Source organism: Rhinolophus sinicus, linkage group LG01 (assembly GCF_036562045.2).
Source record: "Rhinolophus sinicus isolate RSC01 linkage group LG01, ASM3656204v1, whole genome shotgun sequence".
NCBI classification, from domain to species: domain Eukaryota; kingdom Metazoa; phylum Chordata; class Mammalia; order Chiroptera; family Rhinolophidae; genus Rhinolophus; species Rhinolophus sinicus.
The window spans coordinates 130,572,309-130,589,604 of record NC_133751.1 but is presented as its reverse complement, the minus strand read 5'-3'; positions in this window follow the sequence as shown (position 1 = coordinate 130,589,604).

The window sequence follows — 17,296 nt, the reverse complement described above, 5'->3', positions numbered from 1 at the left end:
CTGCCAAAAGTTCTGCCACATTGGTCTTTTCTCAGATTCACATCATTTCCACTTCAGGGTTTATACCTTTGTTCTTCTTTTTGCTTATAACCTTCTCCTCACTCCACCCCTACCAGCTTGATCAATTCCTAGTTATTTTTCAATTTTCAGCTACCTATCACATGTTCAAAGAGCCCGTCCCTGTCTCCACAAAAAAAGCAAGACCACCCTAGTATTTGCTTTAATAATATGCCTTGCAACAATGCAGACAACTAGAAAAATTTAATTAAGGAGATGACATGGATTCAAACATTAATATGAGAGTTATTGGATGCAAAATCCATTTTAAAATCACCAACCTCTGGAAATTAGTTGAAAGAACACATAGGAAAAAGTTTTAAACATCTGAAAACTTACTGATTTACATGATACAATCTTTTATTCTCATGATTTGGGATCAAATGTTTTCTAAACTCAGTAATACTTTCATGTTTTTTTTTTGTTTTTTTTTTTTTTTTAAATAAGCCATATTGAACAAAATTAGTTGACTCAAGTAACTTCGTGTTACAATCTGAATGATTATATAGGATCATAATAATAATAATTGGTAAAATCTTTTAGGAAGCCTCCAAGAACTTTAGTACTTTCCTGACAAGGTCCTAAAAAATTGAGTAAGAAAGCAGTGAGGCCAAATAGGGAGGCATAAGGTGTAAGCACAAAGATGAAGCCAAGTCCCTGAAAGGATTAGTCTCACAGACTCTCCTTTCTTTAGGGGTAAGTATAGGGGACATATGGGTAGGCTGCTGTGTGACAACAGATGGGGATACAGATAACAAGAAGAAGAAAAGAAACAGCACAGTACTTACCCTTTATTCAATGTCTTCTATGTATTCTATACAAAAAACTTTACTGTAGTTACCTCTCTTAACCTTTTATCAAGTTCACGGAAAAAAGTACTTTTATTACCTCCATTTTTTAGAAGAAGGAATGAAAGTTCAGAAAGGTTAAGAAACTTCCCCAAGTCATGATAATATATGTAGAAAACAGAATGAAGGCCTAGGTCTGCCTGAGAAAGAATCCATGTTGTTTTCTACAAAGTGAGAGTGGTTGGATTTGAACAATTTGTTGTATAGAAGCTGCAATTGCTCTTTATAGGGATTTTCTGAGGAAGTGATAAATGTATAGTTCCTTAGTTAACCTCATCTCACTTATCTGTCACTCTTAATGTTTCAAAATAAACCTGAGGACCAACAAATTCCTGAGTCTCACTCAAAGGTTATTTACACTTATTTTGATATGATAAAAATTTGTCTGAGATTGATTTTTCCCCATTTGGGTCATACAGAGCTGGTAGAAGTAGACACGCTGAAACCATGAAGATGTGACAGCTTAACAATGGAATATATATTCATTGATAAAGACATATATTCCCAATATACTTTCAAGGTCTAGCACTGTGGTCAGCATTGAGAATTTAGTGGAAAGCAAGACTGACACAATCTCTGTCATTATGGTGCTTTGACTATTACTTAGTAGAAAAGTCCCATTTCTTTTCACGAGGGCCTCTTTATTGGACAGCTCATAACTTGGCAGCTTGTTTTCCTCAGAATGAGTAAAAGAGAGTAAGAGAGCGTATCCAACAAGAAAGCCACAATCTTGTAACTTGTCCTAGTCTGTTTGGGTTGCTGTAACAAAAATAACATAGACTGGGTGGTTTAAAGGACAAACGTGTATTTCTCAGTTCTGGAGTCCGGGAAGTCCTAGGTCAACATGCTACAGATTTGGTGACTGGTGAGGGCTCACTACCTAGCTCATAGATAGCCTTCTTCTTGCTATGTCCTCACAGGGTAGAAGGGATGAGGGAGCTCTGTAGGGTCTCTTTTATAAACTCAACAATTCCATTCATGCGGACTTTGTCCTCATGACCTAATTGCTTCCCAAATATCCCCTCCTAATACTATCACACTGGGAATTATGTTTCAACATATGAATGTTGGGGGAGATACAAATATTCAGTCTATAGCATAACCTAATATTAGAGGTGAAATCTCATCATCTTTGCTGACTTCTAATTGTTAGAAGTAACTCTTTAGGTAGAGAGTGCACTCAAAGGGATGACATTGATTACACAAAGTATGAATACAAGGAGGCAGGGATGGTTGGGAGCCATTTCACAAGCTGCCTACCACAGGTGGTAAGAACACCCCTTCTCATTGCAAGAGGATTCCCAGTTCCAGCTGCACAACCTAAGGCAGCATCACTCCTGCTTTGATTTTCTGTACTCTGCTATAGAGAGGCAGAGGCACTTATTACCTCCGGGCAGCCCTCTAATTGTCCATTTTCATAATGGACTCAGAGCCCTCAGTTTTAACACTTTAACTGTTCTCTCCTTTTTAGTTACTGTTCTTGGTTCCCTGAAAAACAATTACCAAGAAGAAAAATAAATTATAATCAGTACACAAAAATTCTTGTATTTATTTTAGCTAAATTATCCTCTCATATGACTGACATTTCTGAGTCATATTTTTAAAAAACTTAAGGATATTTAATGATTAACCAATAGTGCATGCTGTAATCCATTAATAATTTTATTTTTTTATTTGAATGGCTATTGAGCAAAAGAAGAGCTACATATATTGCTCGTGTGTGCGTGTGTGTGTGTGTGTGTGTGTGTGTATAAAATAAACTTGTGAAAGTGGTCTAAATGAAATGACACCACAAAATTTCCCTAGTTGAATATCTCTAACTTCATCTTTCATCCTAAAATAGAAGTTTCAGTCTGATTTTGTTTTTTCAAATACTTCAGTTTTTAGAATATACATTTTTAAATGAATGTTGGTATATATTTAGGATGAGTTCAGGATTTGGTTTGATCTTTATGTTTGTTTGTTTTTTGTTTGTATGTTTGTTTTCTACCCAGTTATTATGCTGTCTTTTACCAAACAGAAATAACACAAGTGAAATAATAAAATAAAATAAATAAAAAGCACTCTTAGTTGGAAAATTATATTTTAGTTTTGTTCTTTAAGTTTGCTTTTTCATTTGTTTGCTTGCTTTTAAATGAGACCTCACACCTTATGCAACCTGAAAACAGATAATTCTGGGAAGTTATTTGTTTTGGTTTTGAATAAATTACCAAAAGCTAGAGGTACACCCTAAAAAACTCTGAAGTTTTTGGGAGAAGTTTTAAATTGTCATGGGCCAATAATCTATGTGCAGTGAGGAAACAAAATAAAAGAACTGTTAATCAGCTTGAGTCTCTAGTCAATCCTGAGCAAAATTCTTCAAAAGGAAACTGTCTGGGAGATGGTCATTGTACTCAAATTGGCTCGACAGCAGCCAAGCCCTCTTATCAAAACAAACAAAAACAAAAGATTTGGAGTTCTTATTCAGTAAGTTTGGTGCATCTAAATGACTATATAATCAATTATATTTTTCTTTTATTTTTCAATGATTTCTGGGCTAATTCCTAGACACAGAATACTTCTAAAGTACTTAAGTTTTAATTAACCAAGCAATTGTCTTTCCTCTGAAAATGAGTGACTTTAAAAGGTAGTGGAGTTTCATATCTATTTTAAATGAATTTCTTATCAGAGACTAACCTGATAATTCAGATAAAATGCTGACAACCTTAAAATAAGGGAAGATAAGAATTTTTCAATGCACTTATTCTATATAAAGTAACCCTTCATTCTATACAATTTATTATGATTGCCATCAGGAAAAGAAAGATAAATACCTACTTTTAAGAAGCTCACAATTCAACTAGGGCAAGAAATAAATCTATCTAACTCTATTACAAACAAACTTCTATTCTTCTAGAAAAAGCCATACAGAAAATTTTTATTTCTACCAGTTTCAAATTCAGACCTATGAAAAAATATGATTTAGAAATACTTTTGGTCTTGAACATTTTTTTTAAATTAAAATTATGTGATTCTGAAAATTTAAAATTCTTTATGTATCTCACTTATTGATGTTCTTTTCCAAACTGTTCTTTTTGGAATTAATAGGGTGCATAGAAACTTCAAGGGCCACTAAATAGAATGAGAAAGAGTAATCTGGAAAGAAGTGTCAGATAATTGGATGGGGCTCTAGTCAGTCTATGTAGATGGTGAGTTGACCAAATATGATCTGTCAGCTAAATCCAGCCAACTATGAGTTTTATAAACAAATTTTTATTGGAACATGGCTATATCCATTTATTTATATATTGTCTGTACCTGCATTATGGTTCAATGGCACATTTGAAGAGTGTGATTGCAACCAGTTACAACAGAAATTATGATATGTAAATCTTAAAATATTTACTTCCTGACCATGTCCAAAAAGGTTTGCCCACTTGTGATCTATACCCAGTTTCACCCATATTTTGTGATTTTTATCTGTTTTACATACTGGATTTAAATTATACAAGTAGAGGAAAAAAAATATGAGAAAAGAAAACTACATATGTAGCCACTATGGAAAAGAGTATGGAGATTCCTCAAAAAATTAAAAATAGAGCTGCCATATCATCCAGCAATTCCACTTCTGGGTCTTTTCTGAAGAAAATAAAAACACTAATTCTAAAAGATAGATGCATCCATATGTTCATTGCACCATTACTAGTAATAGCGCAGATATGGAAGCAACTTAGATGTCTATTAACAGATACATAGATAAAGAAGGTGGGGTATATATACGAAGTGTGATCAACAGATACAGTGAATGCTTAAATAACAAAATTTTATTACAGTAAAGGACACAGTATCATTAATTCCCTTCAAAATACTCCCTCTCACTTTGGACACTCTTATTTATCCCCTCGTTCTTGCCACTTTCTGAAGCAGTTCTGGAAGTCCTCTTTCGCAAATGTCTTTAGTTGTGCTGCCATGGCTGCCTCAATGTCCTAAATCATTTTGACTTTGGGAAAAAGCCGGAAGTTGCACGGTACCAGATCCGGTGAATAAGACAGATGAGGACACACCATAATGTTTTTATTTGACAGAAGTTTCCGTACCAGAAGTGATGTGTGACACGGAGCATTGTCATGATGGAGGATGACTTACGGCACACTTTAAAACACTCCTTCTCTCAACTGTAGCTCACACCTGACTGACTGACTGCACCAAACAAGTCGAAACTTGTCACACAGTTACTAAGGTTCCATACGCCACTTCCTGTATTGAAGATCCCTGCCTTGCCTTTCCAATGGATGGCACTCGGCAGCAGCATTCACAATAGTTTTTGATCACAACGGAAAGGCCCCATGTTACACATCACTTCTGGTACATCAATTTCCGTCAAATAAAAACATTACAGTGTGTCCCCATCCACCTTATTCACTGGATCTGACACTGTGCGACTTCTGGCTCTTCCCCAAAGTTAAAATGACTATGAAAGGTAAACACTTTCAATTGTTTCAGGACATCAAGGCAGCCATGACAGAGCAACTAAAGTCCCTTATGAAAGAGGACTTCCAGAACTGCTTTGGAAAGTGGCAAGAATGATGAGATGTGTGTTCAAAGCGAGAGAGAGTATTTTGAGGGGATTAATAGCAATGTGTCTTTTACTGGAATGATTTTTTTTTTTTATTTAAATAGTCACCATATTGTGAATGAGGTAATATTTAAACATTGTTCTCTTTTTGTTTCCCCCTTTTTTTCCTTTTCCTTAATTTTTTTTTTTTTCCAGGTTACAGGAACTTGGATTATAAATGTGAGAGACTGAATATACAAAGGGACAATGGCCAGATCATATATATATATATAAAATTAGAACTCTGACCTACAACATACAGCAACCTGCCCAGAAAACCAACCTTCTTATCTATAATAAATAACCCAGGAAGCCAGCTTACTATAAATTAGAATCATAGGAAGACATATTGCTATTTCTAGTGACAATCTAGGATGCTAAACAATAACTTGTAAAACAATTGGCTCCAAATGGCCAGGACTTGATTAATAACTAACAGTTGGCATAATTTTTGACCCTGTTTTCCAAGTTAGAAGCAACCAAAGAAAGCTAAATATGTATCCCTACCCAATCACATAGGACACCCCTCCTACTTATCCACCTACAATTTCCCCAGGACAACAGTCTTCAGTCAGGGCACACCTGAAGCCTTCCCTTTTTCCACTATAAAGATTTCCTATTCCTCTGCCTGCCTTTGAGTATCTGCCAAGATTCAAGCAAAGGTGATTGACTCCCTTGCTGTATAGCAAGCTCTGAATTAACAGCCTTTGTTTTCCTCATTTGACTGGTCTTTGTTTATTTCCACAAATGTAAGATTTTTCTTGAAGAATGAATAGAAATTTGCACTCCTCCCCAAATATTGAAAACCATTATGTAATCCAATGTTTTTGTTATATAGATTAAAAACTTGATTTTGAAGAGTATAATTAACTTGCCTTAGATCAGCGATTTTCAACCTCTTGAATGTTAGAATTACCTGGGAATTTTGAAAACATTTGATGCCTAGGCCCTATCCCTAAAGAAACTGAGAGGAGCCAAGCATGAAAATGGAACATTTTAAATTTTTTCTAGATAATTCTAACTATCCCAAAGAGTCTGGAATCTCATTGTTGAAGGTAGTAAAAATCAGCTGCAAACACAGGAAACTGAATTCCTCACCTTTTTCTCACTATCTTGTGGTGTTTAAAATCTTTCATCTCAATGTGAAATAAGGAAGGCATTCCAACAAAGTATAGTAGCATCCTTCCTGGCTAGAATTCAAATACCAAGCAGCTTCACCTGTCTAACAAATGTGACAAAGGAAAGCAAAAATGACCTCTAGGTAGTCAAAATAGTGTCACTTAGTCATAGAGGATTTCCTCAAGCCTTCACTCAGAAAATAGGTATTCTTATTGTACACACTCTTCTGACAGGTTTGGAAATCTGGTTTTCAGATTTATAACCTCTGTGAAAGGGGCAATACTTCATGCAGGTTGTTTGATTGCCCTGAGAAATGACACCCAAGAGCAATCAAGGAATTGGGAAACCTACAAAATCCACACACCCGGGACATGCATAACTGCTTATGCTACACATCACAGTAGGTCCTGGAGTCATGAAACAACCAGAGATCCTATTTCTGTGAAAAAAATAAAAATAAAAATCCCAGCTTAAATAATTGAAATACGCATCTTTTACAGTTAGCTTCATTAAAGACATCAATGCCCAGTTATTCTGACAACTATTTCAAATGATACATTCCTTGAGATTTTTGCACAGCAGAGAGCTTTCAAAATTTACCGATATTGTGTTAAATTTAAACTAAAAGAAATGAGGAAAACTTTCAGATTTTGATCACCCCTCCCCCAATTTAAAAAAAAATGCTTACCCACTAAGGTACGTTTTTCAAAGACCAATAGTATATATGTTCAAACTATGAACTTTGTTTCAGTGTTAATGTATCTTTAGTAAAGGCCACTTTTTGAAAATGTTTTTTTCCCCTAGAATTTTTTTGTAAAATTGGTTCTGGTAAATTACAGCAAGTGAAAGTGTCCTTGGCTATAATACTCTTGCTCCCATTGTTTAAATGAGATCCTCAGAGTTAAGTCACAACTGAAGTGAAAACTCAGTATAAAGGAAATGTCCTCTACTGAACCTTGGGTTTCTGTCAGTTCTAATCTTCACAGTTTGTAGCTTAAACTTAATAAATTGTTGCCCTTGACTGTGCTGCTTGAAGGGTGTTCATGTGAATGACACAAAGGCAAATATAGACAATATGTATTTAATATTTAATGTTCCTCTCTTGCATATACTTTAGGGAACATTTAGCATATTGCCTATAATGATACTTGAGATGAGGTGGCAGCTTCAGTAATAATAAATGTAATACAAATATTTACGTTAATGGAGATCACAATAAATTTGAAACACAAGCAATCTTTACAAAACTCCTGAAATCCAAATATGGAAAACATTTGGAGGGTAGGTGTCAAATTTCATTCAAATATTTGCCATCAAAAGACACCTCTGAATGGACTCTGGAATTTATAGTTCTCAAGATAAGCATCAAGTATCAGTCAGCCTTCTTAGTCCATAGACTCCTCCCAGGCTGAGCTAGAAGGAATACAATGAAAAGGTATTACTTATTTACATATTACTTTAAGTGACTGTCAAAGGTATAATTTGAAGTATGTTGAGTGGCACCTACCTCCAGAGGAGTTTGTTCCCTGGTTAAAAACCTATGTGTAATATTTCAAGCTTGACCATACACTATTACAAAGGCTTCCCCTGGCAGAAAACAGCCCTCCCCACAAAATTAGTGCATGGCCAGTGCTTGGCAGTCTCTGAAGGGAGATGCAGTCAAGGACACAAGACCTGTGGCTCATCATGCTCTTACACATATTTGAAATTTTAGTCCCAGGACCTTCATTCCAAGTCCTCTTTATCTGAGGCTTTGAGCAGAGGTCTTGTTCAAGAACCTTTGCTGAGATCTCCTTATGGAGATGGGGGAAAGAGAAAGAAAGCTTGAAGATACTTTTCCCCACTCTGACTCAGTACCCATACTTTTCCACTCCTAGACCACCCCTCTCACCCTACCTCTCATCTCAGGATTCATAAAGCTATCCAAGTCTTTTGTTTGGGGCTCCTCTAACAGTGAGACGACCCCACATCTGTGTTGATTCATCTGACCCTCCACTGTGCACCATTCCATGGGGGAAAATGGAAGACAAGGAGTTGGCATTTCCTCGAGTTTTAGACTCTTACTTATACCATCATGGTAAGTGATGAAAGTGATTAACTTTCATCATGGGCTTGTTGCTTTAATCAGCTACTGATACCTGACAGCTCAGCTCTCTTTCTCCCAGGACCTGATGCTAACACACATTAGTTTTAATCCATATTTTGATCCAGTCCCCAAAGAAGTCTCATGATAAAACATTTTTGCAATTGATATGCTTTAAAAATTTATCATTGGTGTACTTAATTTCTACAACTTTAAGGGAGCACGTGGTATTAAAATTCAAAACACATGCTTGAAGAGTAACTAATTGAATATCTGAAATTTGGGACTTCTCCACCCTCCACTGGATAACTGTTGTGTGGGGCGGCCTGTGGGTCTTAGCTCCCACTCCCCACATAAGAATGCAGGATGTGGCTAGGTCAAAAAGGAACACCCATGGAGCCATAGGTAGTGGAGTCATACCACTATAGTCTCACTGGAGGATGGATTCACATGACTTGCGACCTGCTGTCCTCTTTTCTACCTGCCAACCAACTCCCCTCAACTCACCAACCAGCCCAGCCTTGGCAATTATATCAGTGGCCAATTGGCTAACCGGCTACAGCTGATGGTCAACTAGCCACAGCCGACGGCCATCTACTACCCGAGCCAGCACCTTTCCACGTGAGGCCGAGAGCCTGGAAACTGCTCTCTGCGGCTCTGTCCCCACAATAACATAATGTTTCTCTTTTATTAATCCTTCTGCCACATACTGAGTAGTCCTGAGCCATCCAAGAGTCTCATATCCTACCTCTTTGGCATTACGCAAGCCTTCTTTACATGTTTCATTTCTGACTGAAACTCTCCTCTTTGATCTGTGCTCTGCTTGCGCTACATACCTGTTACAACAGTTTAATCTTAATGAACCACACAGGATAGTCTGGTGGAGACTTTCATTTCAGGAGAATTTCAACAATGTTTACATCTATTTCTGTAGACAAATACTCTTCCATCCTCCTATAATTCCTCTAATTGGATCTGTACCTTCCTGGGAAAGCCTCCAGAATGATTTACACATAATGACTCTTCCAGGTTGACAAAAAGCCGTTGGGTGTTATGGAAGTCATTCCCAGACTCTCAGCTCATAATAGGGAGACTAATCCACACAAGTGGGCATCAGAAATTGATTATATGGAAAGGCACAAATGAAATATTGAGATGTTGGTGGTGATGGTGTTTGGGGTGGGGAGAGTTGATGTTTTGAGCTGAGAGGTGACTTTATGAATATTTTGTATCAACATACAATTTCTGCTGATATGTTTATTTGCAAAGCACAAAAACAGATTCACAAAGGCTCTTATAATAAAAGACAATATTTTCAAGCTATAAAAAAATAAGCAGAGATTTTCCCAGAAGAGGAAATGGCAAAGAAAAAAACCTCTGAAGCATTCTGACCCCTGAGACATGTCTCCAGTTGTTTTTCTCAGCCTTTGAGAGTAAGTACATACAAAATGGACATCACCACGTCAGGGCTAAGCCTTTCGGTGGTAGGGGGGACAGGGTGAGGATGAGTGAGCCAAGTAATAGATATAGAATAGCAGGATCTTTTGAGAAAATAATCAAAGCTTTGTTTCTTGTAGTTCCTAACTCCTTACCCACTGGCATTTATTATTTCAAGGAAGATTATAGATCCGCTTAGAACAAAGGGAACATCAAAATTTCTAAACAGATTTTTTTTCGTTTTCAGAGAGAAAGGAAAAACAAAAGTCAAAGCACTTTTTTATTAACAAAAGCCTGGTTTTAATATAATAAATGATTTTCAAAACATGACTTTGCATATTATGAGGACATTCTAAAGGAGTTAGAGTTGTGAACTACTGCCATAAACCATTGAGTGAGGGAGAAACTGTGATAATAGGGCATCGGTTTTCCCAACCTCAAGACAGGCAATGAGAATTTAAGAACCTCTTCAGGATTCTGAGTGGAGGTGAGACTGAAGAGGATTGGGAAGAAAGAGGTAGAGAATTTCGAAACAAATTGGGAGGTTATAGCAATACTCCATATGTGTTCTCTGTTGGAAGATTAATTAAAAATGAAAAACGGAAATGGCAAGACAAAATTAAGCTTTCTGTCATAGCATAAATGTGCCTCATAGGTTAGTTTAAATTCAATTACGATGGCATAAAGCAAGTTCCCAGAATACACCTGACTTAGCGAATATATATTTATTCATATTTAATATACAATGATATGTTTGCATGATATATACTATATTTATTAAATATATAATATTAAATATAAATATAAAATAATATATGAAATATAATTAATTATATATTATTATGTAAAATATATTTACATGTATTTAACCCCATTAGATATTATATTTTAATTTTAGGTGACAGAAACATAAGAACAATTTAGCAAAATGTGTGTCTAGTAAACAGGGGATATATTCTGCGGAAATTTTCTAAAGATAGCTACATGTATTGGTTTGCTATTGCTGCTGTAACAAATACCACAAATTGAATGCCTTAAAACACAAATTTATTGTCTTATAGCTGTGATGGTCAGAAGCCCTCAAGTCAAGGTGTCAGCAGGTTTCCAGTTGCACCTCATTCTTTTTAGGGGCTCCAGGGGAGAATTTGTTTCCTTGCCTTTTCCAGCTGTTAGAGGATCTCTGCATTGCTTGGCTCTTAATCTCTTCCTCATCTTCAAAGTCACCAGCTTAGCATCTTCAAATCCACTGATTCTCTCAGGTCTCTGCTTCCATTGTTATATTTTCTTCATTGAGTTTGATTATCCTGCCTCCCTTTATAAGGACCCTTGTAATTATATTGAGCTTACCCACATAATCTATGACTATCTTCCTATCTCAATATTTTCAGAGTCTGAATATTTCCTTTTGCCATGTCAAGTAACATATTCACACGTTCTGAAAATTAAAGCATAGACATCTTTGGGGGTCCATTATTCTATCAACCACAGTATGCTTCAGAACATAAGGTATAATCCTCATTAAATCAGAATCAAAGGTATAGAGTTAGCATTTTACAACAAAAGCTAATGGCCTCTTGGAGAACATGATTTTTTTTTTAAACTCCAATTAATAATTTCTAATCAAATTCTTACAATAATTTCTGGTTTTATTCTTCTCAAACAGGTATGCAAGGAAATTTGCTAATTGGCTAATATTAGCAATCATTGGGAAACTATTTTCTGCCATTACACACAAAACTATTGTCCTCAGTAGGTTTAATTAATGTGAGAGAAACTTTGAAGTACAGTTCTAATTTATGACAGCACCATGCCGTTGATACACTACAATAATCCATCACTCATCCCATTTGAAAACAAAAAATGTAAAAGGCAAAAAGATCTCCAAATTTTATTAAGTATAGTGTTTTCACTAATTTAAATTATACTCAATAAGTTTATATGCTTTGTTCATATAAAACATTACAGCATATATTACCGATATTTACATGTTATTAGATTGAATAATTTATGTCTTTACAAACTTATTAAACCTTTTGATAGTCAATCTTTTTCCAAGAAGGTTTAAAGTGGACCATATGTTCATGTTAGCACATGATAGTGTTTTTCAGTAATAGTGTCACCTTGTAACTCAAAGCCTCGTTTGATGATAAACCATATGGTCACCCCACCACTAATTCTTCCTAAATTAAAACACAAATAAAAGATGGTCCAATTTGTTGTTTTACTTCTCCACATCAATATATGTAGAAGATAAAAAGGGAAAACACGCAAATGCCTAAAGGTGAAAGGGAATATCTTGGGGCAACAGGTGTTGTTCTGGACACAATAAGAGACAGCGGGCAAACGGGCTTTGATATGGGAATAGAATGGCAGTCTGGATATTTGGTGAAAACTGAGAGAGGACTTGGAGGGATGAGCAGCAGGCAATGGTACTGTAGGATTTCTTAATTGTAAACATTTATGAAGAGAAGTACAACCAGGCATCCAAGAAACACCAGAGCCTCCCAAATTAAAAGCAAACAGAACGCACTATCTCGAAGGGAACAGATGACAGAGCAGCCAGAGCAGCACTTGAATTGAATAAAACTAGTGATTTCAGAAAGATGAGAGGAGGTAGTCAATCAATGAACATCAGCAGGAAGTGACAGCAATAAGTAAGTAAATGAAACGTTCTGGAGATCTTGAACATGAAAAGAGATAACATTCTAATTTTAAAAATATAGTCAATAGTTGTGCTGAACAGCAAACTGTAAACAAAACCAAATTTGGATTCAGTTTTCTTTTTCTTTTTTCTCAATGTATCAGAAAGCAATTGTGAGATGAAAAACCATAAAAATTGAAACAAAGGTAAAGAAGTGAATATGAACAAAAAAGAAAGACTAATAGTAATTACTGATAAAACACTACTGATATATCTATATCTATAGATAGATAGATAGATAGATAGATAGATAGATAGATAGATAGATAGATAGAATATAGACAGATCTACCTGTCTATATGTATGTAGATAGATCTATCTACATGTATCTATCTATACATATATATATAGCTATATCTATATCTTTATATATCTATATCTATATAATCTATATCTATCTATCTATCTATCTATCTATCTATCTATCTATCCATCTATCTATATACTGTGTTTCCCCGAAAATAAGACGTAGCTGGACCATCAGCTCTAATGCGTCTTTTGGCGCAAAAATTAATATAAGACCCAGTCTTAATATAAGACCAGGTCTATAATATAATGTAATGTAATGCCATGCCACGCCACGCCACGCCACGCCACGCCACGCCACGCCACGCCACGCCACGCCACACCACACTATACCATACCATATAATATAATACAATACAATATAATACTGGGTCTTAGATTAATATTTTGCTCCAAAAGACGCATTAGAGCTGATGGTCTGACTAGGTCTTATTTTAGGGGAAGCACGGTATATATGTCATATTAAGATGCCCTATTAAATGTTTTGAAAAATAATGCTTATTTATTTAAATTTACTCATGTATTCTTTTGGATTTTCTACATAGAAAATAATAGCATCTGCATATAATAAAACAAAATATGTTCACTTCCAATTCTTTGACTTTCATATAAATATATGAAGATATTCACAATTCATAACAGCAAAAAAATGAAACCAGCCTCCATTCCATCAGCATAAGAATACATTGATAAAAGTCTGATAAAATACTACATAGTTATTAAAAATAACAAACTGACTTGTAAATTAGTAAATTTAATGGATTAAAAAATGAATGCTAGTAAATCAGTTGCTGAAGAAGAATTGTAGTGGGTTACATTTTAATATAACATCTGAGAGCAAACATTAAACATTGTTATTCATAGTTTGTGGAATTTACATTTATAAGTAATAGAAAGAAAATAGATTAGAAATAAACACCTTATGTCAGATGGGTAGTTGACTTGGGGTTATCACTTTGTGAGGTGTACAAATAACAACCTGATGTCAGATGGATATTAGAGTTGTTGGGGTTATCACTTTGTGAGATGTGTAAATGTCTAATCACTATATTGTTTTGTACAACTGAAACTAAAAATAAAAGAAAAAAGAAAGAACCACATTAGATGTGTTATAATGATGTTTGTTGGAAGAGGGAAAAAGAACCGGGGATGGGGAGGTGTGTGTATAAAAATAAAAAATAAGAATTGGGGCATTACTTGGACCAGTGAAGAAATTATGCTACCAGTTAATGAGTATTGATTAAAACAGTGTGATTCTTCTCACCTAAAGCTTGAGCATCAAGACAAAGCAAACCAAACAAAAAGCTAACAAAATTTAAAAATAAAATCAATTGGCAGAGTTAAAAAAAGGAAAACCAATTAAATCACATTGACTCTGTCCTTTCTGGAAGACACTTGAGAAAAAGGCAAGATGAGAGATTTCCCTAACTTCTATTTTTAGAAAAGTGCACCCTCCTCAGACCAAACACTTAGCAATGTATTTGCATACTTATGGGGTCATGTTGTGGGGATAAATTGACGATTTCTCATTAACACCTTCAAAGCTTAAAGAAACAGAATTCAAAAGTGCTGTATGGTAGTTATCAGTCTTGACCATGAAGCATAATTCCGTGATGGCCACTGTGAGCAACAGTAAGAAAGCTTGCTCATTCCCAAAGAACTGTGCCTCACTGAAGATTATCTATACACAAAATGATATGCAAATAATACAAAAGGTGCCAAAAACATATATACACATTTTAAGAAAGGAAAACTGTATTAAACTTGTAATACTCAATATATACCAATAACAAAAGATGAATACAAGTCCTGTTTGACTTCTGCAATTACAAGAGGTTCTCAGAGTGGTTACCATCAGCATCCAGACACTTCTGATTACGGCAAACTACGGCTTCAACAACGCTCAAGTGTCCACTTGTATACAAAGTTTCCATTTGTATACATTTTTTGGCAGCCCCGGTATTTATGAATTTGGATGAAAAACTCACCCAGATCTTATAGTATTACTTGAAACTAATGAAAGTAAATGACTTAGTAGAGTGCCCAAAACTTATATCTAAGTAACTAAAGTAAGATTTATCTCTAAGAATTGGAAGGAGCGGTTTCTAAGTGTAAAGTCCTACATAGAATTAGCTTTATTTTAGACCTAGGATACATGCCTTTTAGAATAGGAATTTCTTCATTTTTTGTGGTTTTAGCACTGATTACCTTTTGACTCTTAGGGAAAGAATACAGTTGTGATAAAGGACTGGAGACACTACTCATGTATAGTATTGACATTGCCAGTATTCCACAGATTGTAAAGTTTGTTTGCTCCCAATTTAACTTCTGTCTTTCAAATACTGTTTGTATTCATTGGTTCCTATGATGATTTCTGGGGATTTGGATGCCAAGATTGATTAAGACACTGCCAAAACTTTACTCATAGACAATCTGGACTGGGACTATTGTTTCCCCAAGGGCTTCTCCTCATGTTAAATATGTGAATCCAAGAGGAAAACAACAGGTCTTGGTGATCAATAAATAGAATCCAATGTAGCTGAATGGCAGCCTCTGGGAAAAATCTAGGACACATTTTGCTTAGATAACTCTAACAAGCTCCTTATTTTCTATAAACTTCACTTGTCAAAAACTCTGACCTGAATGAAATATCCTTGATGCTCAGAATTAAGGAAGGGAGATTGAAAGATCAGTATTCCAATCTATGTTTCTCAAAGTACAGTCTGTGACCCACCTACTTCAGATTCACAGAGTGTGCTTATTAAATATTCAGATTCATTGGCCTTACTGATGGCCAACCAAACTCTATGAAGTATGCAGTAAAATCACACATTTTAACAAGTTCCTCACAATAAAATCCTAACCTAAAGGATTTTAGTTGTAATTCAATAATCTTAAAAATTCTTCATTATTACTCATTCGGAGGAGTTCTGATAGATCATTTAAAAGTCATTGATAGTTTATTATAAACGCCACATGGGTCTTCACATTATATGGATCTTTCCTGAGTGGAAATCTTCCTTGAGTCATTAGTCCACTGCGCAGTGATCTGTTTTCATGTGTTAAAGAGCAATGTGTAATTCTATGAGGTAGAAACTATGGATTTCGAATCCCATGTCTCTGTGTAAATAACTAAATGTTTTAATATATGAGAATTCAGAAACTTTTTAACAAATCTTATTGGATGAACTTTTGGTTGAGCCTATGGTTAGTTCAGAAGGAATTTTGGTCAGGGTACACTACAGCACTGCTAATCCCAGTTAAGAGTTAGTGGTTTAGCTTTGGAAGACCACTGCATAAGACTAGGGGTATCCTGAAAAATACTGGACCTATCTTCTTGTTCAAGGCATGTGTTAGCTCTTAGAGCAACTAAACACGTCAGGGACTCTACTTGTCTTATTATGGAAAAAAAAAGTAAAAACAAAATACTGATAAGAAAAATAAATTAGGCAAATTAAAAAGAAAATAAGTAAAAACAAAATTTGATACAAAAAGTTGATCAGCTAGGATAATTTCATAACACTAACAGAAAGATAATATAATATAAAAGAATCTAAAAGGGAAAAGAATGAAAGAGAGGACTAATATAAAAAAGATTTCACTGATATGTGGTATATAAACCAAAAACAACAAAAGAACAAGACAAACAAATGAGAAACAGAAACTCATAGACACAGACAATAGTTTAGTGGTTGCCAGAGGGTAACGGGGGGGGGGGGTGGGGGGTGGGAGATGAGGGTAAGGGGGATCGAATATATGGTGATGGAAGGAGAACTGACTCTGGGTGATGAACACACAATGGGATGTATAGATGATGTAATACAGAATTGTACACCTGAAATCTATGTAATTTTACTAACAATTGTCACCCCAATAAATTTAATTAAAATAAAATAAAATAAAAAAAAAGATAAAATTACTTACCAATATTTAAAATAAATTAAAGTAGAATTTTTAGAAAAGACTAGAAATTTAAAGGATAAAATAACAAGATAAATAGGTGAAACACAAGACCCACTTAATAGGATACAGACTAAAAAAAAAAAATCTGAACAGTATATATGGGAAAGTCCAATGTTTAACACCCATGAAGATAAATGAAAATAGTCTTCTTGGTGGAATTAGTTGTGTATCTCCAGAAAAAAAAAAAA